This window comes from Punica granatum, chromosome 4 (genome assembly GCF_007655135.1).
Source record: "Punica granatum isolate Tunisia-2019 chromosome 4, ASM765513v2, whole genome shotgun sequence".
NCBI lineage: Eukaryota > Viridiplantae > Streptophyta > Magnoliopsida > Myrtales > Lythraceae > Punica > Punica granatum.
Genome location: NC_045130.1, coordinates 13,494,503 through 13,509,938, shown reverse-complemented (window position 1 = coordinate 13,509,938; position 15,436 = coordinate 13,494,503). Strand labels below are relative to the sequence as shown.

The following is a 15,436-nucleotide window of genomic DNA, read 5'->3' as shown; positions in this document are numbered from 1 at the left end:
AAATGTAGATATTGAATGTGCGATAATATAAATGCGATGAAAGTAAAATGCTAGAAAAAAAAGATAGAAAAAAGTGTAGTGCCATTGATAGCTGTGCCCATGTAAAACCTGACATTTTTATACATGCATACCTATACATATAGTTACATGCTTATATATATATATATATTATATGCAATAGTTTTATGTCGCTGGAGTTAAAAAAAAAAAAAAAAGAAATTTGAAAGGGGAGGCATGGGCTCCACGTGGCCCACAATTTTCCCCCATGAACTTCCACCGACTCAGCCTTTCTCGATCATTTTCCATTTGTTTTCCTTTTCTTTTCTTTTGGGGTTCTTTCAGGTTTCGAAGAAAAAGAAGAAGGAACAGAGCAAGAGAGAAACAAAGAGGGAGAGAGTTCGGGATGAGTAGCGCAAAGAGAGAGGGAGAGAGAGAGAGGGAGGCTGTGAGCTCGGGGATATAGAGCAAAGGGAATAGGAAGAAGATGGAGTATAATAGAGGAAGAAAGTGAGCTCATTTGAGAGCTCGGGTTGGGGTTATGGAAGAGAAGGAAGGTTCGGGTCAGAGCTGATAGAGGAGGTTATGATCATCAATCCCTCATAGTGATCTCAGGGAGAGGTTGTTCTATCTATGAAGGTAAGAACTACATCCCATTCAATGCTAAATTCACGGTTTCTAGAGTTTAGAGGGAGGAAGCTTGGTTGAGGCTCGTTAATGGCAGTTTGATGTGTAGATGTTATTAGTTTGTAAATTTGATATGGTTAGGCTCCTCTGATCATTTGAATGGTGTGACTTTTTATGGAATTGGATTTCGTTATACGGTTTGGAAGTTAACGCGATTTCAAATTTCTGAAAATCATAATGAAACGTCAACTTCGACCTGCATTTTTGAACTGATTTCTTCATGTTTTGACACGCCGTTTGTTTCCAAAACATAGCCCATACTATGAGCTTTTTAGAGACTCCAAGATTGTGGTATTCGAAGTTTTATAGAGAGAGAGTCGAGCTTCCGAAATTGGGTGATCGCTCAGTCCGGGTTTGTTCCGCAACAGCCCGCACCAGCAACTTCGGGAGACTCGTCAGGCTCGCTCAGACATCGGATTGTAGTGATTTCTATTCATATAGATTTGTGTCTGAATCTACTATTTTAGGTAAATTTTTGGGATTTTTCTGAAATAGCAATATTAATTATCATATTTTCCATAATGTGCGGGTTTATTGAATTCTCTTTCCTCGAGTCCAACACTGACCACTTTCATGTTCTTTAAGCTCGATCTTCCTTGCTGGTCATATCTGATTTTGGTGTTTGTTAAGTCAATTTTTGTCTTTTTAGGTTAGAGATGTTATTTTACGAACATTTGGAGTTTTGACCGGAAAATTCGTTTAAAAGGTGTTGAATCCTTGTTAAATGATCAGAGGAAGTTTTAGGGTTCGGCTTAACGAGAAGAGACAGAGGATGAGAGAAGAGAGTGTATTCGAAGAAGTCGGTGGACGGTGAAATGAAATTTTCTTTTGTTGTTTGCCTTTTTAGATGATACGAAGGATTAGAGGTAGGCTTAAATTACTTAATTTCAAAAGTATAATTTTTAGTCCTTGCACCAAATGAAAAGAAGTTGTCTTTAATAGAATTCTTCTGATGAATTCACTCCTTTATTGATTAAACTATCCTATTAACGATCAATGTGAAATCATCTGTTTATTTACTTAAATAAGGTGTCAAATGGAGATTATTAAGTGGTGCTTGAGCAAAGATGAGAGGATTGTAAGACAAAATGAATAAGACATAAGTAATTTTGCATTGTATTGAAACAATGTGCTGTAAAGAAGTTTGTGGGAGGCATTGGAAGCCATGTAATGGTGCTATGTTAATTATTCTCTAAATTTATGTTGCAAATCATAGGGACCGAGGAGACTGAATACTTGTACTCGAAAGGTGTGACCAAGGGAGCTATTTTCTTGGAGTTGTCGCTGAGTACTTTATTTCATTGTGAAATTTTATATATATATATATATATATATATTATGTGAGTACTCTATTCCCTTGTAAAATGATGTATTATAATTATATAAATTATTTAAGAAGAGTGTTGTGATAGTTAGAGATTGAGAAATCGGTCTGCTATGTTGTGTGAATTGATTTGAGAGATATTACCTTTTATGTTTCATTTTGATTTGAGATATGCAGTGTGATTGTGTATGAGAGATGTGATGATAACATGCTGCTATTGTAATGTGATTGGAATTGTGCTTGTATATGATGATATATGAGGTGAGATGGCATGATTGCAATTGATTATGCTTGTATTGTTTAAATATAGCCATGGGACCACTGGACCCAGCGGAATATAAACATGGGCCAGATCGGCTGTTGGACCTGACGGAATATAAATAGGGACCTGATCGGCCGCTGGACCCGGTGGATTATAAATATGGGCCAAATCGGCCGCTGCACCTGGCGGAATATAAATAGGGGCTTGATCGGCCACTGGACCCGGCGGAATATAAATATGGGCCAGATCGGCCGCTGGACCCGGCAGAATAGAAAAAGGGGCCCAATCAGCCGTTAAGACTCGGCGGAATACAAATTGAGGTCAACTCTTACCGCCAGAGATTAATAGGCGGCCCCCGCTTATGAGATATGAATATGGGGAGTTGAGGATGATATGAGTAAGATATGCGGGGTCATGGTACCGTCACAACTCTGTTGCGAGGAAATGCAATCCTATGGCTATATTGATTGGTTTGTGTTGTATACTGTTTGGTTGGTATGATTGTTGGAGATGTGGTGATTGTTGAGATTGTTGGAGTTGTGATGATTGTTGGGATTGTTGGAGATGTGATGATTGTTGAGAAGTGATGATTGTTGAGATTGTCTGAAGTTGTTCTGTGAAAACCGTGTTGTTGCTAGAGCTTGATCTGTCAATTGATTGTGTTGTGAGTTGCCATGGAACGCTAATGAATAAATATTTGATGTTTATGTAATATTGGGTATTAGAGAAAAGGTTGGAGGGGTTGTGTGCATTGGTTAGTAGAACTTAAATTTAATTATTATATTGGATATAATTATTATTATAGTTTGTATAAATATATATACAGTGTATGTATGTTGGGTGAGCTGATAGTTGGATTGGATGTTATTGTATTATTTGTTTGAATATTCGGTTGTTTGCAATTAAATATTTATTTAATAATAATTCATATTGTTTTGGATTTTAGTATTCATTGAGATGCAGCTCACACCCTGCATATATTTTTCCAGATAAGCTTCTAGCTGTACAGGAGAACCAATTTTGATATCAGGGATCAGCTCAGAGGGCTATGTAGGTACCTTAATTATTTGATAGGGATTCTTTTTGTATAGAATGTATTTGAATATGTTACGACCTGAAATTTTTATTTAGTTGGATTACCGACGTGAGGAAAAAAAATCTATTGAGAATTATATGTATACATATTAGAGTTTACTGGTTTGGTAATATATATGTTTTGGGAGTTTATAGAAAGTAGGTTTTCTTTTATATGAATCGTTATGTGATAATGGGTATCAAGAAATTTAGGGTAAGTTCTGTCAAAATTTCGGGTCGTGACAGCTCAAGGGGGCTACAGTGAACTCCGAATCACGTATTTATACGCGTTTACATGAAACCCTAGAAAATATATCACAATCGGATACGCCTATAATTACGATATTGGAATAAAATCCGAATAGGAAATTGACTATCTAGCCTACCTAAATTACCTAAAAGATAGACTATCAAATCATATCGGAGAAATATCTAACTTATTCGACTACCTAAACTCAAAGATAACACGAGAATATCACGTGCTTGATCACCAAGATATTGTCTGCCACTTAGAATTTCTTCTTCCACCACCCTCTATAAAAGTCTCTCCCCCATGCACATATTCTCCAGCCACCAATATGGCTTCTCTCTTAATGGGCTCCATGTTGGCCTTCCATCTTGGGCCAAAATGTCTTCAATTTCGTCCTTCTTCCACCATTTGAACTTCAATCCGACCCGGCCCATGCTATGATATCCGCGGCTTGCTTCTCCAAATCCGAATCAACATACTTCCAAAAAAAAATAAAACTATCGAAATTACCAATTACACGTCATGACTCTGCAATCTTCACTAATTACGGAAAATGGGTGTAAACACAATGTATTCAAGGAATACGATTTCCTGAATTAAGCGGGTAGAAGTATCGTATGCTATCGTACGTAGCTAGGTAGCCTGCCTCATAACTCGATGAATTTTACATTGTGGATTATATTGTTTATAGTACGTATTCAATATATATGAAGTGTTGAAAGAGAGTAGCGGCTTATAAATAATAATCGTCAATGAATAGGTTACTTTTCTGCATGTTTCTCGAGTCTATATTCTTCTGTGAAAGAGATTATAAATCGGCAAACAAATTTATAATCGGTGAAAGAGGCAGTGTCAATTCTGGGTGTAGTAGAGGAACCAAGGAGACGACAAACTACAAGTGCGAGAGGAGCAAAGAGAGGTCAAACTACAAGTTCGAGAGGAAGGGGAAGAGAAGAAGCCGTAATTGAAAAGGAAAGCTTGAGTGGTGCTGCTGAGTTGAAACCAATCCATCTATTAGTTAGTCTTTGTGGAAAAACCAATCCAACTTGCAATTGCTACCACTTTATCTGCAGTAGATTCGAACTGGGGAGAAGTTGGTTCAAGTTAAATCAGTTAGTGGAAGACCAATTTGTTCACTAATGGAGATAGTGTACTGCGACCTTAAGCCGAGCAATGTCCTCATTGACAGTGAAATGACTGGGCCTGTAGGTGATTTTGGGTTGGTCTGATTCATGCCAGAAGCTACAAGGGAGCTGATTTCTGATCCGAAAATTTTTATAGGTGTAAAAGGATCTCTCGGCTATATTGCACCAGGTAATTATCCAAACTCTTCCTAACCATGATCCTTTCCATTTCCTTGTATATATTTTTCTGTTCATTGATCAGAACATGAAATATGTTAAAGAAATGATAATTGTTCATGGAAGTCGCAGCATATAGATGTCATATGGTCTTGATCGGGTATGTAATTAGTAGATGAATTCTTATTGGTGCAGAGTATGTAGCGTGGGCTGAGGTGTCAACTAATGGAGATGTTTATAGCCACGGCATCCTCGTGCAGGAGATGTTCAGTGATGGGCTCAACCTTCAGTTCTTTGCAAAGGCAGCTTTCCCCGAGCGAGTTCTGCAGATAATTGACCCTGTCTTGCTCAGGGGAGTTACGAGGAGGATGATGGCTGAGACATCAGGAGAACTCGAAGGAACCACGACAGGTTCCTTAAGATTCAAGAGTGTCTGGTCTCGATAGTGGAAATAGGATTGGTCTGCTCTTCCGAAGTTCCAACTGGCAGGATGAGCACGAGAGACGTTGCAGCTGCTCTGCAGGCAATTAGGAAGAAGCTTACCAGAAGCTGAGGACATTGAAGACAGTAAAAGATGCAATCTATGTTACATCTAAATGAGTGTACTTTCACGTTGTTTTAAGAATTTATTTGGTAAGTTGTGATGTGGTTCGACTCCAATTCCACTATTACATATGCTTCCTTTTTCTCATGAGCTGAATGTTGCGAGTCATGTGATGTTGTTTGATTTCTCATTGCAGATTTCTGATTTTTCTTTTACAAAACAAACTAAACGTTTATAATGGGCTTAGCTACCAATATCTTTTTATATATTAGACGCTTTCAGAACCAAATGTATTGTCTTGTGACTGTAAACTCTTCCAAGCAGAACAAACTATGTAGGAAGTCAAGTCATGACTAGAGGGACCACTAACGGTAGCAGCATCTCCATAAAGAATCAAGTAGTAACTTCCAATCAATACTTCAACTTATTGGCCACAGGGTTGGCTTTTTCGGGTTGAGCCGAGGTCAAATAAATAGAAGAGCCCCCCACCCCCCAAACTGAAAAGAACGGCCCTCCTTTCCAGTAGCGGAAATGAAGCCACTGAAGTGCTTTGCATGCTGCTGCATCTAAAACTTTTGCAGCTTAAATATTCCACAAGCAACAAACACACTGAAGAGCCCAAAAGCCATTGCGGTTGTCGCATGCTCCCTATCTGGTGCCCAGGATACACGCATGGGATGGCCCATATTAGTAATTTTGTATACGAGGTAGCCACCAACAATTTGGTATAAGTCCTTTTCCAGCCAACAAGACTTGCAAAGTCTTCCGGGCACAGCAAAATAGAAGTCTAAGTCATGGGAAGAGAGGGACCACTAACAGCAATGCCTGCAGTCCAAGTGATTGTTTACTACTTGTAAAAGTTGGGGGATTCTATAATCATTCAAATTGGTTGCACCATACAACCATGAAAATTACTAAATATTGTAGTAAAAAGTATATATTTTTACTAAAAGGTTAAGTAAAACTCTATGAGATATGTGTAAATGACTTCAAAAACTAATGTAACCTACCTTTAAATTTGTGCAATTTATTTCGAAATGTGTGCAATTTACTATATTTATCAATAATTTCCTAAAAAGTTAAGTAATTTACTACCAATTAAAGTAATTTACTTCGATTGTGAAGTGACTTATTTTGATTGTACCGCGCAACCACTTTTAAAGTGATTGCACTATAGACCTTCCCGTAAAAATCGCTAAGACACGGTTATCCATTTTGGACATATACTTCGGTGGAAACAAAACAAGTTGTACTTTTATCGAATATTAATGTAAATATAGATTGGCTATATATTCAGAATCTTCTTCCACAGGTATAGATGCATAAGGTGATAATATCATATTTTTGGTGTTAAATTAATCATGACTTTCTAATCAAAATTTTGAAAATTTTAAATTAACAAGACTTAGTTATACAAGCAAGAAGAAATATCCCATTAAAAATAACTAACGCATATATAATGGTATCGTTTAATTAATCGTAGTTCATGATCCATCTCCAAGGTTTCTTGATTGAAGTAGTGTATCAGCACGTGCAGTGCACTTAATTAATTAATTTCAGCTTTGGTGAAATTTTTCGTTGATGTTCACCTTATATTAGCACCGGACAGTTTACAATAATTTCTTGTCTTCGAAATAGTAGACCAAAACTCAAACTTAGTCCATTCTAACCTGTCACTAAGAGGGAAAAAAATCATTTTAAAAAGGACAAAAATATTATTTTGATGGGAGGAATTTCTATAACCTCTCCGACAAAATAAGCAATATCTTTAATTCCTAAACAGATTTGCCAAAAGGATTAAGGCAGATATAATATGCCAAAATCAAACTCAAAGTTCCTTCAAGTTCATACCTCCATTCACCCCCCAGCACCGAGCCGACCGACAGTTTCTACGGGGTGGTGGTCATCGACTCCAAACATGTCCCAGGAGGCCGCTCTATAAGCCTGATCTTGAGGTGGGAGCACTGCTCGGGCAACATGGTCTACTCCACGCAGGCACGGTTTGTCGGGGGCAGGCCGGTGCAGGACATCGTGGTAAAGTTCATGGGGGGAACGAGGGGCTGAAGCATCCGGCTGTGCTGGTGTACGTGGATAGGAAGGTTGTCGTGATGCGGGTGAAGAGGTTGATGTGGAATTTCAGGGGCAACCAGACAGTATTCATCGACAGTTTGCTCGTCGATCTAATGTGGGACCTGCGCGATTGGTTCTTCAACAACTCAGGCTCGGGTTATGCCGTGTTCATGTTCCGGACAAGGAGTGGGTTGGACAGCAGTTACCCGCAGGTTTTGGTTAGAGCTTAGAGGAGAAGTTGTTGCCACAGAAGGATGAAGAGAACAACAGAGGAGAGTTAATCCTCATATATTAGGGCATCAACTGATATCATTAGTCTCTGTCTAACATGTCGTGAAATTTGTTTTCTTATTGTTACTTTTTTTTTAATTGACTCTATTCTTAGATTCCTTTTTTTAGTTATGTTTGAAATATTTTGGAGAATTAATCCTCATATACACTATTGGATGTCATGACATATGGAATTGAAACAAAGATTGAATGGAAGCCATAGTTCTCGGAGTTGCAACAGTGATCTTTAGATCAATGGGTGATGATTAATTCGGTACAAGCTCTCTCTATATCGCCAATCATGTTGTGCACCTAGTTTATATTACATATCTCATAGTTGCACGTAAATTTTTTTATTCTTTTTGAAAGGAGTGTTGAATATAATAGTGACATGCACCAACAAAAGTGTTGGTTGAGTGGTTAGCAGCTCACCCCCATAAGGTGGAGAACACAAGTTCGAATTCCGGGAAGCGCACTTGTTGGGAGGGAGAATAACCTTTAATACTCGATCTCCCGATTCAGAAATCAAGAGATTCATATAATTCGATTATGTTAGTGAGACTATCTTTAACTGTCCTTCGAGTGAAAAGTATCACATTTACTGAAAACCACTACATAGACTTTATTAGTTACCATGCCTAGGAATTTATCACTCTTTACCTTGGGGTCACACAGTACAGGAGAAAGACGCTCCTGCTTTAAAATCTAGCACCTTCGAAAACTGACCATGGGAAGACATCTGAGAAACAATTTTCCAAAATTTATTTTACCCCGTGTGTGTAGTTTAAAGGTTTGTTTGGTTCTGGAAAAAACAATTCCACTTTCTATTTTCTTATAGTGAAAAAGGATGAACAGATTTGCCCAAACGCAGGGTTCATGAAATTCTCAAGATTGCAAATGTATTTTTAAGTGCAATCCCCCATAACATGTAGACAAGTGATCTTTCAAGATTCTCACACAGAATCCCGACGTGATGAAGACATAGGGCTCCATATCTGCAGAATAATGAGTGGCGCATTGCACGTGCTATAGGACAGAGAGTAATTGCTAGACCATGTGGGTCAAGAATCCACATACAGTAGACGCACATGATAACTGAAGGAGTAAAGCTACTAGTCCATTTCATCAGGACAAGAAGAAACGCGAGAGATTTTTAATAATTTCACAGGAAAAACACATTAATTGACCTCTTCCTGTTTTCCTGCCGATGAGATTGATGCACATTTCCACTTAAACAGAGTTAACCTAAAGCATCTTTACGAGAAAAATCTCTATATGTAATAAAACCAAGCCAAATGCTCACAAACAAATCTGACAGATCAATCACAACTACTTCACTAAATCTGATAAACAGTTTACGAGCTCAGTTTGAGTATTGAAAGAGCAATCAACTGGATGGAGTTAAAAAAAAAAAAAAAAAAAAAAAAAAAAAAAAAAAAAACCTCACAAGAGTGTGTCTCATTACCATTTTTGCTAGATTCTGCTTCTTTCACCAGTGTGTCCCCTTCAACAGACGCCTGAGCTTTCACCATGAAACCATTCCTTCCTCTTCTGTCTTTCTGGAAGACTCTAGCTGTGGGAGAGGGGTAGACAGAGCACTAAAATTACAGAGATTCACCGGAATAACCCATAAACCACAATCAGCCAAACCGCCACCAGGAAGCATCAAGAGTAAAAAATTTCATCAAACATTAACGAGGAAATTATAAGAATCCCCATCTACTGGACAAGACAAAGATTTTATCTCGCCTAAAGGCCAATACTTGTCGATTATGGAAGGGCAAAAGCATGTGGTACAGCTTCAAAGAGATAAATTTTCGACGATCATCCCAACATGAAAAGCGAGAACAGCTGAAAATTGAGGCGCAGGGAGAATGACTCATCTCTGTTTAAATTCTTGTTTTAACAAATATATTGTTGTTTTTTTAGGTCATGCAGAGCGATGACATCGAAGACAATACCTATTTCGGAATTTTAAATTATTAGAGATGCTCAATTGTCCTATTGGAATCAAGGAAAATGTAAGAACTACAGAACGTGACAAAAAGGAAGGCAAGAAAGACCAGCTTCCCGTATCTTAAGTGCAAGAAATTAAATTTCTAACAGGTAAAAGCGATCTATAGAAAGCAGCAAGAAGAAAAAAGCAAAGCCAATAAATGGGAATTCCAAGTGCGAGTTGTTCAGCATGGTTTGATCTTGTACGGATGGAGACAACAAACATTTCTCAAATCGAAAAGGAAACCAGTGCATGAGGAAAAGCAAACATAGCAGACCTACATTTCTTGAGGAATCCATGGGGATGCCGGGACCAATACAATCATGATCATCATAACAAAAGGTAGGCAAGCGGCGAAACGTTGTAAAAAAAAACATTTTTCTGCTCTGCATACATTAATCTAATGGCATTTATTCTTATTCCAACTGCACCATGTGGCGGTATTTCGGCCATAAACACAGGAAAATCCACCTAGTTTCCCTAAGAGAATGAAGCGCAGCTTCAGCAGCTGGGAAGGTAGAACTTCATCGGTCAACATATAGCTGGAAACATTCCAAAGAATCCTATAAAGTGCCCATCTCCGATATGCTTCAAATAAATGTTTCTGAAGAATGTCCTCGCTGGCCTTCTTTTACAAATCGACTGCCAAAAATAAAGAGAAAAAAGCCTAACTGAAAGATAAAATACACAACGAGTCAATTCTTCTTCTTCTTCTTTCTTTTTTTTTTTTTTTGTGGGGGATGAAATTCCAGTCTTAATCAATGCATGCACCGGTGTACATCGTCATGCATTATATAATAATAATAACTTTAAGAGTTTGGAACAGGGGAATCATATTGGGATATTGGCATCCATTTTCCACAACGCACGGACAAAAATCATAATGCACAGTAGGCAGGGGAGAAGAAAACCCGAAGAAAAAAAAAAGTTCCTTAGAAAGCATTAGTAAGCATGCTTTCATCCTTCCACTATACATATTGCACGGTAGAAGTAAAAGGGAGCCATCATCTCGAAAACGTTAAAAGAGAGATAAGATGGCACCGCAAGACAGTAAGTCAGAGGAACATCGAGTTTCGATCGCTTGACACAGCATGATAGAAGAGTTAAAAACATCAAGGAAAGATAAGGAGGCACGACAGGACAGTGAGGCAGAGCAACATCGAAGCTGGGAATCGATCAGCAAGACAACAATAGCATAATCGAGTTACAATCCATTGACACGCCAGGGCAGAAGAAGTTTTAACCTTGTGCCATGGAGTTCATGATGGTTTTAACAAGCAAATGATCAGACAGTTTGGAGGGGCCGAGTCAAACACAATTGGACAACTACGCAACGACGTCGCACAGAGGCGACAAAAGTAGAAAAAGAAGGGCCGAGGCTCCCATGAGCGCACCAACATTTTAAAAACGGGCGGTTTGGAACTTTAAGCAACAGTCACGTTGATTCAGATTTGTGAACAGGCACTTATTGCGTGATTCAGTGGGCGGACGGTGCTGGGTTGGGCTGATAGTGGGAACGGCAGCAAGGTCGTAGTGGGACGTCGACCAGGGCACCACGTCGAGGGAGGATTGCCCGGTGCATTGCACACAGGGTTGCACGCAGCAACAGGTGATAGCTGAAGGGTAATGCTGTATGTATGTAGGCGGGAGTTAATGGTTGGTGAGAAGGGAAGAGAGGGGATTTAACCGCTGTTGTTAGGCGAAGGGGAATGTTGTACATATAGGCGGGGCGTAACGGTTGGTGAGAACTGGGGAAGAAAGGGTATTTAAGCGGCGTCATGTCAGACTGACAGCATTTTTTTCCTTTACAGTAGAAGAAGATAGAAGATAGAAGATAGAAGATAGGAGATAGAAAATAATAGATATAGAGTGACGAGTATGGGTGGTAACCAATTGTTGGGTACCTTGCTGTTGGACTTGGCCATCACTCTTCCAAATTTCCGATTGTCTTTTTGTATAGAATGTGTCTGAATACATTACAAGCCGAGATATTTTGTTTAGCTCTCTTTTTATTAGTGCGAGGAATTTATGACAATTTTTTTTTTGAGAGGTTAGGGTACGGTTTTTGAGATGTCTTATATGATACTAATTAATGAAGGTGCTTCTTGAGTTTATTGAACAGAAGGTATAGTGGAAATTATGAATAATATAGTTTCTAGCAGGATTTGGATTATTGAAATTTTAGAGGAAATGCTGCTGAAATTTTTAGGTCGTGACAATTTGGTATAAGAGGATAGGTTAATGATCCCAATGCATCTTTAAGGGCATATTGTGGTCTTCATTATATATCATTTACAGCCATTATATATTAAGCTTGACATAACGCAGCTGAGAATATAGAAAGAGCTAGCAGGATCAAGATCACTGTTATCATCATCGGATTTCATCATTGATTCGGTTATTCAGCGGACACATTTATCATTCTTCTTGCAACCAATTAAGATCACACTATGACAGACAAGATGCCGGGTAGCTCAGCGACACAGCAGGAGTTCCAGAGTCCATTTGTATACGTATCTAACGGGGTATGCTAATCATGAATTTGAATAGAGTTTTTGGTTTTCAAGCTCGGGAATTTCTCAGAGGTATTTATTTCTATCAGAGAGTTAGCTGGGAGTTTTGAGAGTTGTTCAAGAATGAGAGGTTCAGTCAAGTTTTGAGCAGCTTATTTGAGATACAAAGATTTGAATATTCAACAAGATTCGCTCAGATAATAATCGGATTATCATAATGCCGTAGTGGAAGCGTGTTGCTATAGAGAAACGAGTGCAGGGACTTCATGGGAAGCTGGGGGTGTTATGGGTATGCATGGATACTTATATTATACACGCGAGCATACATGTTCTCTAATTTTTCTGATGTTAGACAAACAAATTTCGTTCCAAAATTTTTATTAGTGGGGAGATTGTGAGACCAGTTTTTTCTTATACACATATTTTGATATTTATATGTATGTATGTGTACGTGTACATGTGTGTGTGTGTATTATATATGTATTGTATGGGCTGTTTTATATATTTAGAATGGGCAACGAGCCCAACCCGTGAGCCTGGCCCCTATGCCCATGAGCCCATAAGCCCATGACCCTCCTCCCATTTAACTCCCCCACCGACTTTTTAGTTTCCTTTTCCTTAATTTATTTCTCTAGTTAGATTTGGTCGAGAACAAGAGGGGAATCGAGGGAAACGAAGGAGGAAGAGTCAGGATATAGGTAGGAAACCTTGGAATTTAAGTTGAAACTTGCGTTTGCTTAAATAATCAACAGGGTTTGGTATGTCCAAACTAAAATTGTTGTCTCTGTTGTGTCTGATTTCCTTTCCCTTTGTTATTTGGATTTTTTTTTCCCTCTTTTGATTTGTTATTTAGGTTTCTTGCATGTGGTTGATATAGAGTTGCTTTATGTTGATTTGCACTAAACGATCAAAGGAGTTGGGTTCAGTAAGCTCAGTTATACGTTTGTATCTGGTTATTAAACGGTGTGTTATTACTTCTTAAGGGCTCGGTAGAATGAAATTTCTAGAGCAGCGTAATGGAAGGATTGAAGTGATTAGAGCTCTTGATGGAAGGATTGAAGGGATTAGAGCTCTTGATGGATGGAGGTTGAGTTGGAAAGTTGCCGGAATTCTTGAATCTTATTTCCGAACTTCTTAGCCGTTGACTTGACTAGTGCGTTAATGATTGATTTCTCCAAGTGTTCCAACCTCGAATAAATTGTGAAATGAAATAAGAGGAATACGAAATGAAATTGGAAGCAGAGTGAGTGGTTAACCATGGTCAGGATTGATGAAATTGCATTAGGGAACTTTTCAGAGACTAATGATGGTTATGCAATGTCAAACAAACTGAATAATAGCAAGATGTATGGTGAGCTAATATTTAGGTGGTAGAATTGGTTGTGATGGCATTGGCAGCAGGGGATTTTCTTTTTGTCTTGAATTATTAAGCAATTCTTTCAATTTGGCTGCTTCCCTTGAAGTGATTAGTGGTTATTGATTATTTATCCATAATTTGGAGCCCATGGATTTTAACGGTTTTTCTTGAAGGATGATGTGGTACCATTTGTCAGTATGAACTTGACATATATAGAGTACAAACTTGATATAACTTAATGATTGTCATGCTTATGGGATATAGAGACCGAAGAGACTGAAGCCTTGCATCCAGAAGGCTCAACTCGTTGAGTTATCTTTGGGGATCTTGGTGAGTGCTTTATTCCATTGCAAAAAGATATATATATATATATATAATTATATGGGTTAATTTGGGAAAATATATTATGAAAGATTATTATTGAGGATTTGATTGTGGACATGTTAAGTAAGAGGATGTTATGGTATGATTTAGTGTGATGGTGGTGTTGTTTGATTATAGTAATGGAACTGCTGGACCTGGCGGATTACAAAATGGACTCCATCGGCCGCTGGACCCAGTGAAATATAAATAGGGGCCCAATCGACTGCTAAACTAGCATAATACAAATAGGGCCTTGATCGGCCATGGGACCCGGCGGAACACAAATGGGGGTTAGATCGGCCGTTGGACCCGATAAAATACAAATAGGGGTCAGATTGGCCATTGGACCCCGCAGAATAGATATTGGGGCCTAATCGGCCACTAGACTCAGCGGAATATAAATAAGAGTCAACTCTTAGTGCTAGAGGTTAATAGGCGGCCCGCGCTTTTGAGATATGGATATGGAGAGATGTGGTGGAATTGATTGATATTGCAGGGTCACGGTACCGTCATAACTTTGTCCCGAGGAAATGCGATCCTATAACTATATTACTCGTTCGTTTGGAATTGTTTCTACGAAGTTATTGTGATGCATGTGTTGGTGGTTGGAGCTTGTCTATGATTGTCTAGAAGTGAGTTGGTTCCTAGAGCTTGATTTGTTAAGTGCATGTATTGTTTATATTTATTATGCGAAGCTCAGTTGAACTGGATTTAATATTATTGCATTATTGTAAAGATACTTGATTGTTTAAGAATGAATTTGCTAATTATTTATATATATATTTTATAATGGTTTGTGTTGGGGAGTTGAATGATGGATTTGAGTGTGATTGTATTATGTATATGAATATATTTGTGTTTTAGAAATAAATAAATAATTAATAATAGTCACTTTACTTTGGAATTTTGTACTGAGATGCTGCTCACATCGGACATATTATTTTTCCAGATAAGCTTCTCGCTATACAAGAGAATCTCTTTTGATATCGGGGATCAGCTTGAACAACTATGTAGAGAACCTTGGTGATCTTGTAGGTTCCCAAATAAGATGACTATGTTACGACCCGAGATATTTTGTTTAGCTCTCTTTCTGTTAGTGCGAGGAATTTATGACAAAATTTTTTGAGAGGTTAGGGTTGTTGAGATGTTTTATATGATATTAATTAATAAAGAAGCTTCTTGAGTTGATTGAACATATGGTATAGTGGAAATTTCCTGTCGTGACAAAATAAAATAATTATATTTTTATTCATGAGTTTAAAACGTTTATGGCTACGTAACAAAATAAAATAGTTATAATAATTAATTTTCAAGTTTTTTCATACAGTAATTAAATAATAAAATTAGACTAATTTTCATGATTCAATATATATTTTACAGCAAACAGTCCCAATTGGTAAGCATTATATTATAGATTTGTTTAATAGT

The 15,436-nt window shown here is 38.0% G+C and overlaps 2 long non-coding RNA genes across 2 annotated transcripts; both read left to right on the top strand.

Annotated features, from left to right (window-relative positions):
- The first annotated feature begins 311 nt into the window (after positions 1-311).
- On the top strand, positions 312-3,562 carry LOC116202913. The gene is made up of 2 exons (XR_004156169.1): positions 312-636; positions 3,260-3,562. It is a non-coding gene; the product is annotated as an uncharacterized LOC116202913 (long non-coding RNA).
- A 9,321-nt stretch (positions 3,563-12,883) lies between these two features.
- Positions 12,884-15,203, top strand: LOC116202755. Its single transcript, XR_004156150.1, has 3 exons — positions 12,884-12,986; positions 13,910-13,975; positions 14,958-15,203. It is a non-coding gene; the product is annotated as an uncharacterized LOC116202755 (long non-coding RNA).
- The last annotated feature ends 233 nt before the right edge of the window (positions 15,204-15,436 follow it).